The following is a 13,893-nucleotide window of genomic DNA, read 5'->3' as shown; positions in this document are numbered from 1 at the left end:
CCTAGGTATTTAAAGTAGCTTGAGCTGAAGAAACGGGGCGGCGTGGTCTTTTTTTTTTTTTTTTTGTAAGCTCTCAAAGAGACCTGGCTCCTATTCTCAGCACCCACCTAGTGGCCCGCAGCCGTCTGTAAACTCCAGCCCCCATCTGCTGATATCCAAGGGCGCATGTGGTGCACATGCATGCATGCATGCGTGCAGACAGAGGATCCATGCAGATGACTGGAGATGAATGCGTCCTGAGAAGACTAACTGGCACTTTCCACCTCTTCCCGCCTGTGCCTACGCCAGCTTCCCGAGGGCGAGGCATGTGTGCGCGAGTGTAGGGCTTTCGCTGCCCCCTGCTTAGAAAGGCTCTGGACAGTGTGTGACGAGTAAGCGGAAGCTCAGTGCTCACTGCTTTTTGTGTGAGTTCGTCCGCGTAGCTGCGGGCAAGCTAAGCACTCAGCTGCGAATGGCGAGTCTGTCCAGAATCTTTGGCATGTTCTTTTGTAAATCGTAACATCCTGTAAGATCAGTTACGTAGACGTCTTTGGGTATAAACTAGAATAACTATGGTCATGGTTTGCTATGCATTCTCATCGCAGTGGTTAAGCGTGGTTGTTCATTGGTAAATTGTTATCTCCTTCAAACTCAGCAACACAAAAAGCCAGCCCTGTAGAATGTGGAGTGTGTACCTGCAGCCAGTGGCCTGCCCGTGACCCTCCATGCTCTGCTTCTTTCCCTGGGATCTGCATCTTGTCTTACCTAGCTTTTACTTTTCTGTTTTACACTTTTACGGCAGCTGTATATTTATATGCATACACACACACACACACACACACACACACACACACACACACACACACACACATCTGAGAACTGCCTGCCCTTTGTAGACCAGGCGTGAAATCGCTGTGCTGAAGCGTAGACTAATGCTGCCTTCCTTTGTAAAAATCTTTTTGAGCACGTGCTCTTTAGGTTAGCACTTGACACTCTTCTAAACTGCATTAAAATGGATGTTTTAGAACTTTTCACAACTTTAGCTTGCGCCCTAGATGATCTGGATGGGCATGCTAACAGAAGCTCTTGTCCATGATCTTTAAGTGTAAAAAGGGAGTCCCGAGGAGAAAAGTTGGATAAAATATAAAATACGCTTAACTGCATTTGCTAATAGAGGAATTTTAAATTGTGGTTAGTTTGTTAATTTTACTACTTTAGCCTCTAACCTGTGTGTACTGAGCAATATAAATACAGCCACCACCTCTGTGGATACAGGCCTAATGGTGAACTCCAGGAAGGAGTGCCCGGACTGTGGAGCGTGCAGGTCCCACAGGGCAGGCTGCACTCATGGACCTGGTCCATAGCTGTTCACTACGTATGCTTTCTCCAGATGTCCATTTTTCTGCAGGACTTAGGTAGTCTGTAGGTCGGTATATAAGGTTTCATTTCCCCTTAGTTTTAGAAACTACTTGGCAGCTATCTCTGTGCTGGATTACACAGGTTGGGCGATTTTGTGTTGATGCTGCCCTTGGTAGGGCCGCCCCTCACTGACCGAGCTGTTTGTGCAGAGGGTGGGAAGAGTTTCATTGAGCATCTCCTACGTGCCAGATACACCAGCCTCTGTTGCTGGAGGTGTTTGCTGTTGAAGTACGTGATGGGACAGAGGTGAAGCAGGTTAGAAAGTTAAATCTCAACAAATAACGTTAGTCAGGGTCTCAGTAGATCAGGACTCAGCTGCTAATCTGCAAAGCCTGCTTCCTTTTGAGTCCCAATAACACTGACTATTTTATGATTACTGCCCTTGTTATGTAAACATCCAGCCGAAGGGCTAACCAGCCTTGCGATTTGCCTCTGTCCGTGCAAGTGCCCTCAATCACTGTGTTTTAGAGACCAGGAAATAGGTTTGAAGCTGGCTGGTTGTTTCCCCTGAGTAGTGTCCTTGCCCTGTATTAGACAAATCATGTTTTGTCCCTGAAACTTGCTGAACTCGTTTTTCAGAGTGGTAAGACAGAGACTTAAGGAGGTCTTCCCAGTGCCATCTGTCTGTCTGGAACATCCGGTGACCTGATAGCGTGTGTGTGCGTGCGTGCGAGCGTGTGTGTGTGTGTGTGTGTGTGTGTGTGTGTGTGCATGCGCGCGTGTGCGTGAAGTCTTGGAAGGTGGAGGGCTGTAGCCTCCGGGGTCAGTGCCTGGAGGTGTTACCAGAGATCTCCTCTATCACATGAAATCACGTAGCACACGACAGGAGGTAACGGCAGAGAAAGGGCTCCCCTTTCTTTTTAGGAAAAATGATCAAATTTTATGCCCACCCCCCCATGACAGTTTCTTGCGGTTAGTGCTAATATTTTGAAGTTGTCTGTATATAGTAAATATTGAGTTTACTACTTTTAAAAGATTTTCAGCATGAGGGCATGTTATGCTTGAGTTGTCTAAATTTCTCCATTCAGTCGCAAGTTTACAAGTTTTCCATAAAATGGGACTTATTAACCTGACACCCTTTAGGTAGCTGGTAAACAATTTAGAGGATAATACAAGCCTGTTTTATGGTAGAAAATTGTTAGCCAAGGCTTCATGGACGTTGCTGTACAATGTATAGAAAAGTAAATTATAGATTAAACTTTATAAGCATATTCCTCATCCCTGCCACTTACAAATTAAAACTAAAACCTCTCTCTGCATGTTTGTTACGTCTTAGAGGAAAAAACCCAGAACTTAAGAATCAAGGAAATGAAAGTCTAAGCCATAAGACACAAGCACCATGAAGCCAATTTAATTCCTGTTTCTTTCTCTTAAAATTAAAATGTGACTCACCGTTAGGTCCTCATCAGTAGCCTAGGCATTACTGTTTCGGAGAAGACTGTAACGATTTCCTTACATGAAGTAGCTTACGTCTGGCTTCAGTTTTGGTGGGATTGTGGCCTTCATGCCATGCTCAGTATTTGTTTTCTGTCTTGAGCATTTTAGTTATTGGACTGCCTCTGCTGTGAGGATTGCATCACAGCCCAGCTGTACTTGTCCACTTTACAGTATCAGATAACTCATTTTAACCCCTTCCCTGCCAACTCACGTTGCTGTCCCCGCAGTAACTCACGGTTTTCTAAAACAGTCCTTTAACTGTATCCTGAACGGGATGGAATTTTCCTACTCACCAATTCTTCCAGTCTCTCTCTACAGCCCTTGTAGGCGAGACTGGATCAGCAACAGAGTATAACATCTGACGGGTGCTGTACTGAGGGAAACGTACTTCGAATTTTGCCCTGGGCCGCTTATGTTGACAAGTGGGAAACGCTGCATTAGCTGGCAAGCCAAAACATTCCAAGTGCTCTCTGAAATGCTGACTTCTCGCCAGACTCTGCTTGAGCATCCAGCAGAACTAACCTTAAGAGGTCAGCCCTAATCCGAGCTCGTGCAAGTCGTATCGGATGCAGATTTGTGGGGTTACAAATGGTCCTGGCCCGGCCAAGGCTGACCAGTGTGATGGGGTGTGAGTCCAAGGAGGGGAACCCAGCTGGCAGGAGGATACATTGTTCCCATGTCTAGCTGTGACCTTTCCTGTGAAGCTGTAGTAATAATAGCTATAGCATGCTCGGTCTGGAAGCATCCTGAGTCTCCTCCTAGCTAACTTCTTCAAAAACAATTTTTTTCCTGGAAAACTAGAAATTAATTTGGGAGTGAAGCACACCGGTGTGCTTCTAAGGTAGCGTGGGAGCTCTGTGAGCATGGGTATCCGCTGGCCCCTTGACCTGTGCTGGCCGTGTGCATGACCAGAAAGTGGTCCCGGTCTCTTTGGGGAACACGGGTGCCCTCTCCGAGGGGTGCATTGAATGCCGACTGTGCCTAGGCCGCACCAGCAGCCTTCAACGGGGACCTCCGATCTTTCTGGTGTGCCAGTACAGCTCCAGTCTGATTTTGGACGTCCATCCTGTTTCCATCTTGACCCTTGCTGCTTGACCCTGGTTCCTGGGTATTTTACCAAATGCTCCCATGGCTTTTCCCTCTTTGGTCACATTCTGGATCTGCAGAACCACACCCCATCTCTCGGTACCGGAGCACCCAGGCTCCCCCACGTGCTCTGGTCTGATCTGAAGGCTTCTGGCATTTGGGATCTGCCTCCCTTCCTTTTGCCCTCCCTTAAATATCTCCTGTCTCATTTCGCCGTTTTGTCTCCTGCCCTCTGTCTTGGAGGAGCAAAGTATAGAAGTTCCTCAAACTCTTCCTTATCTCCTAAGCCACGATCAGGCTGCTCTCGAAACTCCTCTTGCAGATGGCACTGAAAACACAGTTCTGGTGCGGCGCCCTCACTCCCCTCCACCCTGTCATCTGTTTTCCCGTGACGACTTTGAACTGTGAGAGTCCTTCCTCGCTTCCCACTTCAGGGACACCCGCCCTATGGCAGTGTTTGTTTTTTCCTTCTCTGTACAGTGAGAGTGCACACAAAACGCTCCACCTTGAGCTTCTCTGTACAGTGAGAATGCACACAAAATGCTCCATCTTGACCTGTTTTGGATCTTTGAAACGGTCCTATCAAGAATCTCAGGCTCTGCCGGGCGTTGGTGACGCACGCCTTTAATCCCAGCACTCGGGAGGCAGAGGCAGGCGGATCTCTGTGAGTTCGAGGCCAGGCTGGACCGACAGCCTCCAAAACAGAGAAGCTCCACCTTGAGCTTCCTCTGTGACCTCAGCAAGCCCAGAGCTTACAGTCCTCGTGCCTCGACGCTGGTGGTGTGGTGAAGTTGGAGGCGTGTGCCCCGCACCTGGCCCTCGAATGTTTACTAATCAGTTAGTTAATTTGAGATTACGGTCTCTTTGAGCTGAGGCCGAACGCCTCCCAAGCCCTGGGATTGCAGGTGTAGGTCGCATGTAGTCTCTCGGCCATTTCCAAGGGTTCTGTGACATCAGTTTTAGTCACGGTGTCATGAAACCATCATTCTTCAGAGCTCTGTTCGTCTTGCAAAACTGAAACTCCGTCACAGCTACGTGACCGTTTCTTACCTTCTGGAAAGTGCCACTCTGCTTTCTGTCTGCGTGAACTTGACCTCGCTGGCTCTGGTAGATGTAGGGAATCACATAGGCTTTTCATGGCTGGCTTATTTCACGCAGTGTAGTATGGTTTGGTTGAGCATGCAGCAGCATGTAACAGAATCACAGACCTTCGTCAGGCTGGGCAACATCGCATCCCGTGTAAGCATCAACCACCCTTTGTGCTCTCCACAGACACCGGCCCTTTACCCCTCCAGACAGTTGTGTGGCCCTAGGCCATGTGGGCACACAGATATTTGAGATCTGGATTTCAGTGCTTCCAGGCACAGACTCTCTTCTTAGTGGTGGTTTCAAGTATTAAGCGCAAAACCCCGTTAGTAGTTCGTAATTGGGATCTATATCTTTCTGAATAGTGTGGAGTCATCTTCAAAAGTAAGTGGTTAATCTTATCTTAAGCAAGCAAACAAACCAACAAATCTTTGAGACAGTTTATCTTTGAAATGACATTGAGATACTGACAGGACTCTCGTAAGCTGGTGTAGAAGTCCTACCTTCACACACACCTTCCCCCACCATGGAAGAAGTGTTCCTGTGGGGTAGCTCATTCTCTTCACAAGCACAGCAACCAAAAGAGGCTGTTCATCTCTCTCTCTCTCTGTCTCTCCTTCTAGTCACCAGCTAACACTAGCTACCTTCGGCATGCTATGTAGGGGCCCTGGGTGCAACCACCAGTCTGGACAAGCTGTTCTCTGTTGCTCTGTTCTAACGAGGTCTTGAGCTGTGAGGGCAGGCTTGATTGGTCAGAGAGTCTTCTGTCCTGACTGCTTACCATATTTTATTCACGGGGTTAAAAGAATATGAAAGTTAAGATATGCTGATCTTCAGTTTCTCCTCCGCGTGTCACTTGCGTCATGTATTTTGTAAGTGACACTTCTGCATGGTTGGGAAAGCCACAGTGAGAGTTTATGTACTCACTTATTTTTGAAGGCTTAAGACATAACTTTTTTTTTAAGTGAATGTGTGAAATGCAGGACTAGCTTCGTTTACTTGCAATCCATTAACGACTAGAATTTTCCCAGATAGACTGAAAGTCTTGAGTAAGGTACACATTTTTTTTTTTTTATTAAGACCGGGAGTTTGTACTGTAGGACTCAAACATGGTTCACTTTTATCGGATTAGAAGAGAGATGTGTTTCAGAAAGGCTCCAGCCTTGCATGAGCATGCCAGGAGGGACCTGGGGCTGGGAATCTCTGTGCATGATTGTTTCGTATTTTGTGAACGGAAGGAAGAACTGACAGGGACTGAGACCAGAACCTGCAACCTTTACAAGCTCAAAGCTACATTAACTAAGGAGCTTCGGTGGCCATGGACAGGACACAAACCATTTCCAGTGAGATAACGTCAGTGTCTGGGATTGAAGATCCAACGTCAAATAAAGTTGGCTGGCTTAGATGTGGAGGTGTGGGGGTGTCTAGCCTTCGGCATTACCACGTGACTTGTCACCGACAAATGTGGGAGCTGAGATGCATGCAGCCTGTAGGTCGCAGAATGGGCATGCCTGGTAGAGACTATATTCATACGTACTAATTTGAGGCACACCATTTATGACTTGGTTTTACTTGGTCCTATCTGTACTTGAACTCACAGAGATATGGCTGCCTCTTGCCTCTGCCTCCTAAGTTCTGAGATTAAAGGCATGTGCCACGCCACCACCGCCAAGCTCAGATAGGTACGTCTGTGTTTAGTCATGGCTGCCGTCCCTCCCATCCCAGGAGGTTCCCTTTTTACCCCTGCTCTCAAGATGGAGTAGAGCTACAGTATCATGAAGTATGCACTTTTTGATGTGGGTTGGACTGTACCCCACTTCCAAAGCATAGCATTCATTTTGCCGCTTTCTGCCCTTGTACCTTTCGCCTGAAAAAAGTCCGTTCCTCACTCGTTCAGCCTCTTCCCTTCAGAGAGCTCTCTCTTACCTTCCTACAAAGAATGGAGGACGGAAGCGGGGTGGCTTACCCGCTCCGTACCTTGTGATGCAACCTTTCGGGATGCATTAGCCGACTAGCAGCTCTACCAACAAAAGCTAAGAATAGTATCTGAGGACTGTTTGCAGCAGGCTCCCTGATTTTCTGGTCCATGCTTGCCTTGTGTTTTCACGTGTGGAAGTGTCTTGACGCACGACTTTCTCTGTTCCGCCACCATGAAACCTCCGCCATATTTGACATATAATTTAGAATAACCGAAATCTGTGTGTCCGGGCCATGTGGCTCGTTACTTGGTTAGAATAAACTGTCTGATGTTCTCTTTGAGGTAAAGGTGTAGTTTTGCATTGACACTGTTGCATGCCTCATGTCTAAGATGGACTTGGACTTGCAGAGAAGCCCCTGGGTCGGCTCTGTGTATACATATGTAAGCTGGACAGCCATGGGGTCAGTTTATACAGCCAGTAGAATCTTGGCCCTTTCAAATCACCGTTGCAGTGTTGCTTTTTTTTTTTAATTTCCCTAAGCGATACATACACCTTGATGCGTATGCTCATTGTATAATTTATAACAAGTGTTAAATACATTTTTCTTTGGCTTTTAAGAGCATTCAGTAACCGACATGTTTTAAATATACAAAGCGTAAGGAGTGTTGGTAGATGAGGGATTAGGTCCGCTCTGAGTTTGTCCACTTACCCTGCTGTGGCCCACAGTGGCTGTGCGTGCAACCTCTGGCTCTCTGTTGGAAGCGGAAGCTCTCTTTGAGCCAAACTTAACTTTCCTTTATACCTTTAGGATTTAGGGAGGATGGGCTTTAAAGCCCTAGGGAAGAATCGGAAAGATTCGTTTACCTTAGCCCTAACCAAGAGAAGAAAGCAGAGTGACTTTACAGGTGGGATGCTTTGGAGTGTGGAGCAGCAGATGTGAGCTGGTCTGTCCTGGACAAGCCAGGGGACATGCTCACACAAGGTCAGTATACTCTGGAGAGTTGGAAGAGAAGTCTTGGAAACTAAAATATTTTGAAGGCCCAGAACTTCACTGATACCCAGATGGACCTCAAGGCAGATCTGCCTTCTCTTACACGGTGAGTGCTGTTATCAGTGTTTGACAGCATTTTGGGGGAGTCTTTCCACGTTTCCCGAGCTTGAAAGACAGATGCCTTGACTACGGTGTCACCCGCCTTCTTCCTGCTCTTGCTTTATGGTGATCCCTATTATTCTATGGGGCTCCCCAGCGAGGGTCCCTCTCTGGGCTCTCCTTTGTCTAAGATGCACTTCCTTTTTATCCCTTAAAGTTCTGTTTGCCATGGATACAGTGTTCTGTCTGCATGTTCTGCCTGCACACCAGAAGAGGGCCTCCATGTGGTTGCTGGGAATTGAACTCAGGACCTCTGGAAGAGCCGTAAGACTTACATCTTAGTTGTAGTGTTTTGGGACAAATTCTGGTTTTGTTGTGTAATGAACATACTTATTATAATATATAAATGAGATTTATAAGTTCTGTGAAGGGTGTGTGTGTATGTGTGTGCGTGTGCATGTGTGTATGTGTGTAGGTGTGTGTGTGTGTGCATGTGTGTGCGTGTGTATGTGTGCATGTGTGTAGGTGTGTGCATGTGTGTAGGTGTATGTGCGTGTGTATGTGCGTGTGTGTAGGTGTATGTGTGTGTGTGCATACAGATGTGTTCATAACACTTAGCATTCACTGATGAAGCACGTCCCTCTGCTTGCTCCACCGTGTAACCCCTGGTTGGCCTGGGAAGGTCCCCGGTGGGTATCAGGTCACAAGAGTATTGCCGGGTGTGAAGAGTTCAGGTTTTCTGTGTGAAAGTAGAGAAAGAAGCCCCAGGAAATTGTTTGACCGGCACTGTGAGAAAACATTATAAGCTCGTTTCCTGTGACCTAGGTCCAAAGTCTTTTTATGGCTTGTTTTTAATGACATCTTCCAAAGCATGGCCCAGAGTGTCCCGCTTTGCTCTCTGTCAGTTGCTTTTCCCAGCAGGAACGTTAGGGCCTCCTCCTTAAAAAGGAATAACCTCTGGTGTTTGTCTCATAAGTGACTGTGTTAAGTGCCATTCTTGCTGTAATAAACTAAATTCCTCAAATGTGACATCTGCAGCCAGTCACCCTTTGTCCTCATCTCAAGTGCATCGCAGCTCCGTCTGCGTCTCTCCCAGTTCCTGTACCCTCAGGTCGCTACCTGACGCCGCGCCGTGTGAGGACAGAGGAGCAGCTGCTTGCTGGTCGCTCCATAGCTAGTGGTCAAATGGCAACGGCTTTGATTCTTTGGGGAGGTCATAATAACCCCCAGAGCCCTGTATGTATGAATAAGTTCTGATTCAAGATTGGGTAAGTTTCCAGGCCACATTGTACTTGTCCCTGCCCATATTTCAAAGCACCTGTACATAGGAGAGATTAGGAAGACATTTGGCACATAGAAGTGGTGGGGAGTCCACCCCCAAAAAAGGTGTGTGTGTGTCTGTGTCTGTGTGTGGTGTATGTGTAGTGTGTATGTGTGTGTGTTGTGTGGTGTGTAGTGTGTGTGTGTGGTGTGTGTGTGGTGTGTGGTGTGGTGTGGTGTGTGTGTGTGGTATGTGTGTGTATGGGTGTGTGTGTGGGTGTGTGTGTGTGTGTGTGTGGTGTGTGTATGGTGTGTGTGTGGTGTGTGTGTGGTATATGTGTGTGTGTGGGGGGTGTGGGTGTGGTGGGTGTGGTAGGAGGCTGGCGATTGAGGGGTATCGATGACTGTTCTTTTGTGCCAGTGCCCAAGCTGGTTTCTAATGCCATCTAATGGGCTACAAAGTACTTTTTAAAAGTTTTTAAAACCATGTTTTTTTTTACGTTTATCTTGGTGTGTGTGTCAGCATGCGTGTTTGTGCACACGTGCCGCCGCGTGCAGAAGGAGGTTAGAGGGCAGCTGGCAGGAGTTAGTCTCCTCTTTCCCCCAGGTAGATCCCTGGGATCACACTTGGGCATTGTGGCAAGCACGCTCTCCCACGTAGCCATTGTGTTTTGGTCGTGAATTGAAGGGCTTTGGCAGGTATATTTTCTGAAGTGATTTGAACTGGAAGGTGTAGCCTGCCTTGCATTGTTGAGAGTGAAGGGAATGGTGGTATTCTGGGAATGAAGCAGAGGGGTGGACATCTGTTTTCCTTCTGTTTGGGACTGGTTGCTTCCCTTCACCATAAAGCCTGAATGCCCCTGTCATTCTGTAATCTGGTAACCGTCAGCACTGGTTCGCAATCAGGACCTGTACTGTCTAAGACACTGCTGGAATTACACTCTTGAGGACCTGGTTGAGGGATAGGCCCCAGGAGTCGTCATTAGAAACCTGTGAACACTTGAGAACCACTGTTAAATCGGTAGCTTTCTGCAGCTTTTTTGCTGGAGAACAGATCTCAGAATTTGATGGAACCCAGAGTAAATGTACAAATGATGTCATTTACAGTGCAAGAGATTGGTGAACCCCTGGCTGAAGAGTTGTGCTAGGAGCCGGGCACTTCGTTTGTAGAACTCGCCTGACTGCAGTCGCTGTATGTTGAGTTCTGAGTGACTCTTTTTAGTTGGAAATTTGTATTTTTTGAATAGCTCTGGAATGCCGTTTGCCTCCAGCATCTGTGAGGCAAGAGTTTTATATTCTGGCTCCAGTGGTGATTCTAGGCCCTTTGGTTACTGCAAGGTTGGACCTCTGGGTGGCCCTGACACCTGGCTGGCAGCAGTAGTCCCCTGCTTGCTCCACTAAAGCTAAGTAATGGTAGAGTCATCTTGCGGTCTCTGTGTACCAGTAGTGTGAGAGGAATTTGGGGAGTCCAGTTTTACTCTAAAACACCTGTTTCCCCTTCACTTAGAAAGGATTGCATGGGCTTTGAAGATAAAATAGAAAAAGAAAACTTTACCCTTGGCTAACCAGTTGCTATGCCATGAATAGTGAATTAAAATATAAAGTCGCTGGGGCATTGTGTTTCATGCCATCAAGTTCCATTAACTCGGGAGGCAGAGGCAGGTGGATAGCTGTGTTTGAAATTAATCTGGTGCACATAGAGAATTCTAGGCCAGCCAAGCTATTTAGAGAGATCCTGTCTCAAAGAGACTTAATTAATTAGCTAAATAGAAACCTACATGGTGACTTTGGCCCTGGAAGGGATTGGGGGGTAGTTTCGACACAAGATTTCTCTGTGTAGCTCTGTAGACCAGGCTGGCCCTCAAACCCACAGAGATCCACCTGCCTCTGCCTCCCGAGTTCTGGGGTTAAAAGCGTGCGCCACCGCCGCCTGGGCATGGCAGGGATTTTTACCTTGCAGGCACACACTGGGAAAATGATAGCAGCAGCCATACATAACCGAGACTTCTCCAGTAGCATACATGGCACATAGATAGCCGCTGTGCTAAATCCCAACAGTGTGCAGGGTAGGTAGTTTCAGTGTCCCCTTAGCTAAACAACCAAGTCAGAGAGGTTCTGTAGTGGGAACGTTGTCTTGCCTGCGGCTGTAGCCTGGGGATTTGAGCTGTGGCGGGTGTCCTTAAACACTTGCCTCTCTAGGACGAAGAAGAGTCTCTAGCAGATGCTGGCAGTGGGAGAAAAGCCCTGTGTGTGCGCCATTGGGATGGATGAGGGAGGGCTCCAGTGTTCCCGCATGGCAGAAGAAATGAGCAGCAGGCCCCGGGCCGCTAGGACAGCACACCGCCCCTTGGGAGTCACCTGGGATTGTGTTCGGTCCAGTGTGATTAGCCCAAACAGTGCCTGCCGATTGGAGTCTTCCCGCTTTATCCACGATACTGGGCATCTGCTGAAGTTTAAACTGTATGACACTACAGTTTTTTTAGTGCTGGAAATTTATAAGCATCTTGAGTCAGAAGGAAATCCACAAATGTGGCTCCCACAGTTCATTATCCCAATGAGGGCTGACAGAATATCCACTGCTTATAAATAGCATTTGTTTGTGAAGTTAGCCTGGACTTTGATGTTGAGTTCAGCGACAGTGTGGGTCGTAGCGACTTTGCCAGCTATCAAAGCCTTAAATGTTTCATCATTAATTACATTCCCTTGGAGCTGTCTCTTAGAATGCTAAGTGAAACTTTTAACGTTTCCTTTCATGGTGTCTGAAAGAAAGAATCTGAGAGCAAACTGATTTAATGCACACTGTGAGTAAGAACTCGTTTCTCAGGGATTAATACGCTGGGGAGGTTAGGGGTTGGAATGGCTAGACTCAAAACACGCTGCCCCCGGCCCTCAGTGGACTCACTGGGTAAGACACGCTGTGCATCAGTCAACCGGCAGACATTGTCTGTGTCCCATGGGGTTGTGGAAAGAGTTTAGGGAGGTAATGCTCACACAGCAGTGTTGACGTTAGTGTGGCTGGCTGGCTGTGAGCAGTTTTTAAACACAGAGAATCGTGGACCCGGTGTGTTCCCGTGCATTCCCCTGCCCCACCCTCTGAATGACATTTCTGTGAGGTTTGGATGCCCCCCCCTTAGTTTTGAGCAGCTGCCCACCAGTCAGTTAAAGAGGGGCATCAGGGTGAGCCAGTCCTCTGGGTTCTCTCCATTTCCTTCTTCCAAGGCTAGATTTGGGGCTTTGTACACCAGCGCTGGCATCTGTTCCCTCATTCACAAAGTATTTGTTTGATGTGCATCAAGGAGTCGGTGTTCATATAGCATAAAATTTAAGTCATCGTCGGACCTAAGACCTGAACTGCTTGCGCATCAAGGAAAGCAATAGCAATGCCTTTTGGCAGCTGAGGAAAAGGCTTGTATTGACAACTTCTTTCAGTCTCGGAAACTTAAAAGAAACTTGTTAGCTGGGTTAAGATTGTACAAAGTAACCTTTTCTAAGTGAGCTTGGGCCAGAATAGATTTCCTTTTCCTAAGGTCTTTCTAGTGACATTGTTGCTCCTCGGGTTGTGGCTTAATTACTGAAAACCTCCCTTGAGTCACTGTGAAGGGAAGAGTATCCCAGTTTTTCCTCCCTCTCCCCATCTCTCTCTGGGGGCTACAGCTGACCCAGAATAAAACCCGGACCTCAAACCCAGCCTGCATGGCGCTGTATGACTGCTGCGCCACCCAGCTTCCTGCTCACACCGTGTCCTTTCTGTGTGCTCGCTGCCTCTGCCTCTCCTGGTGATGTGTCCTCCCGGTGACCTCCCACCCAGGATGTCGCCATGCCTTGGAAAATTTCCCTGTACTCTTCCTGCCTCTGGATGCCTCATTTCACAGCTCTCATAGCAATCTCAGTGGACTCTCATAGCCTTGGTTCCCACACTGTGTCCTGCCTGCCCCCAGCCTCCCTTTTCAGTATAAAATGGTTACTGAGGTACAGAGCCAGATTCCCTGCAAGGAAACTCAAGAGCCCCTGCAAAGAGGAAAGGCCGAAGGGAGGGAGGGAGGGAGGGAGGAAGGGAGGGAGGGAGGGAGGGAGGGAGGGAGGGAGGGAGGGAGGGAGGGAGAAGTAAGCCCCAGGACAGCTCCTCCTGCCCTGGCAGGCTTACAGTTCCTAGAGGAGAGAGTTGGAAAGTTCCCCTGTCTGCAGGAAAAGACCTGGGAAGTCGGGGGCTCTTAAGAACTGCTGAGAGCTGAGGCCATTGACGTTTGTGAGTTCCCAGCTTACTGGGGGAGAGGTACTCTCCCCATGTCCTTACATGCCCGGCGCCATCACTTTCCCTCCCAGTCTTTTGCTCAGGTCTTTAGACTGTAAGGCAGAATGTCCTCTCTGAAAGAGAGAAAGGAGATCCCCAACCTTGCCTGTATCCTCTTTCTGCATCAAAGCAGGGTTCTGACTCTATCCGTTGAGCAACAGCGTGCTATCATCACAAACCAGGTTCTGACATAGTGATACCAAATGCCCCAGTGGTTTGCCTGGGACGGAGTTGCTGGTTTTGTGTGTGTGTGTGCGTGTGCCTGCCCTCCCCTTCCAAAGCTATTCTTGATGCTGTTCGTTACTTGTTTACTGGAGGTCTTTCTC

The 13,893-nt window shown here is 47.9% G+C and overlaps 2 protein-coding genes across 11 annotated transcripts in view; one reads left to right on the top strand and one right to left on the bottom strand.

Annotated features, from left to right (window-relative positions):
- Positions 1-13,893, top strand: part of Med12l (mediator complex subunit 12L) — a 307,049-nt gene that overhangs the window by 127,394 nt on the left and 165,762 nt on the right. The gene's annotated exons all lie outside the window — the stretch shown is intronic.
- Positions 1-13,893, bottom strand: part of P2ry14 (purinergic receptor P2Y14) — a 41,787-nt gene that overhangs the window by 14,642 nt on the left and 13,252 nt on the right. Inside the window, exon 1 of one of the 4 annotated variants that reach the window (XM_021231713.2) lies at positions 3,129-3,844. The exons of 2 other annotated variants lie outside the window; for them this stretch is intronic. The gene's annotated coding sequence lies outside the window, so the exon portion shown is untranslated. Of the gene's footprint in view, positions 1-2,790; positions 3,066-3,128; positions 3,845-13,893 lie in introns of those variants that run through there. One more of the 4 variants, XM_013118994.3, reaches the window with a different exon arrangement.

This window comes from Mesocricetus auratus, unplaced genomic scaffold (assembly GCF_017639785.1).
Source record: "Mesocricetus auratus isolate SY011 unplaced genomic scaffold, BCM_Maur_2.0 Super-Scaffold_100011, whole genome shotgun sequence".
NCBI lineage: Eukaryota > Metazoa > Chordata > Mammalia > Rodentia > Cricetidae > Mesocricetus > Mesocricetus auratus.
This window is presented reverse-complemented; position numbering and strand designations above follow the sequence as displayed.